Consider the following 1,864-nt stretch of genomic DNA (forward strand, 5'->3'; position numbering starts at 1 on the left):
TTTATTTTATTTTATTTTTTTGGTTTTTTGAAGTAGAGTCTTGCTGTAGTCCAGGCTGATGTGGAATTCACTGTGTAGTCTCAAGATGGCTTCAAACTCACAGTGAACCTCCTATCTCTGCCTCCCAAGTGCTGGGATTAATGGATTAATGGTGTGTACCGCCACGCCTTGCAAGACTTTTTTTTTTTTTTTAATGTGAAATGCTATGTCTTGACCATGATGGTCACTAATGTAGCTATTGTTAAACTAATTTTATCTTAACTTCTTTCCATGCCTGTCCCCAGTTCTACCCCCAAGTTCTGGTTGTTCTTCTGATGGTTCTGGGACTGAATGTAGGGTCTCAGATTTTGCAGTTCTACCACTGAGCAATATCATCACACTTCCTTATTTTTTATTTTATTTTTATTTTTATTTTTTTTGGTTTTTCGAGGTAGGGTCTCACTCTGGCCCAGGCTGACCTGGAATTAACTCTGTCATCTCAGGGTGGCCTTGAACTCATGGCAATACTCCTACCTCTGCCTCCTGAGTGCTGGGATTAAAGGCATGCGCCACCACACTGGGCTTATTTTTTATTTTTTAAAAACTATTTTATTTATTTATTTGCAAAGAGAGACTGAAACAGAGGGATCGTGCATGCAACGTTGTCAGGATTTCCAGCTACTGCAAATAAACTCCAGATGCATCCACCATCGTGCATTTGGCTTTATGTGGGTACTGAGGAATTGAACACTGATCATCAGACATTGCAGGAAAGCACCTTAGCCACTGAGCCATCTCTCCAGCCCATAGTTGATTTTTTAACTAATTTATATATTTATTGAGGGATGTAGAGAGAGAGAGATAGAGAAGAGGGAGAGAGGGAGAGAAGGACAGAGAGAGGGAGAGACAGAGGGAGACATTATTTGTATAAGGGTCTCCATCCACTGCAAATGAACTTCACATACATGTGCTACCTTGTGCATCTGACTTACATGGGTCCTGGGGAATTGAATCTAGGTCCTTAGGCTTCTCAAGCAAGTGCCTTAACCACTAAGCCCAATCCCATAGTTTTTATTTTGAGGCACAGTGTTGCTAAGTGGCAGGGGCTGGCCTTGAACTTTCAGTCCTCCTGCCTCAGTCTCTCAAACAGCTGAGATCACAGGCTTCTGTTTATGCGGCTTGTTTGTTCTTCACTGCAGTCTCTGACTGAATCCAATGTGTATTAGGTAGACACTGAATAGTAAAACCTGAAACCTAAATATTGAGCACATATTTTACTCCAAACACATCTGTTAACAATTTTCACCATAGCTGGCCTGGTGGTGCAATTACTATAACCCCAGAACTAGGAAGACAGAGACAGGAAGATCAAGTTCAAGCCCAGCCTTGTTTACATATCAAATTACAGACAGCCAGAGCTATACAGTGAAACCTTTAGCCCAAAACCCAAATATCCATACAACTGTCTGAGGTTGGTACAGATGAGTAAACTGAGATAGATTTGGTAACACGCTTGAGATCAATAACTTACTGAGGAGAAGCAGGCTTAGGATTCAGGTCTAGATTGCTGGTGTTTATGTGGTCTCTCTCTAAATTATCAACAAATTACAAACTCGGCGACTGAATAAATGAAACAGTACAATAAACCGATGAGTAGGACTTCCTATTAATGCTCTCTCTGCTGCTTTTCATGGACAAAAATCAGTACATTTAATGTGATTTTAAAGCTGGGAATGGTGGTTCATGCTTGTAATCTCAGCCCTTGGAAGGCTGAGGCAAGAGGATTATTGAGTTCAACACCCGCCTGACTGTGCTACGTAGCTGAATGGCCAGCCTAAGCTACAGAATGAGACTTTGCCTCAAGAACATAATAGTGATTTTAAAA

The sequence above is a fragment of the Jaculus jaculus genome, chromosome 6 (assembly GCF_020740685.1).
Source record: "Jaculus jaculus isolate mJacJac1 chromosome 6, mJacJac1.mat.Y.cur, whole genome shotgun sequence".
NCBI lineage: Eukaryota > Metazoa > Chordata > Mammalia > Rodentia > Dipodidae > Jaculus > Jaculus jaculus.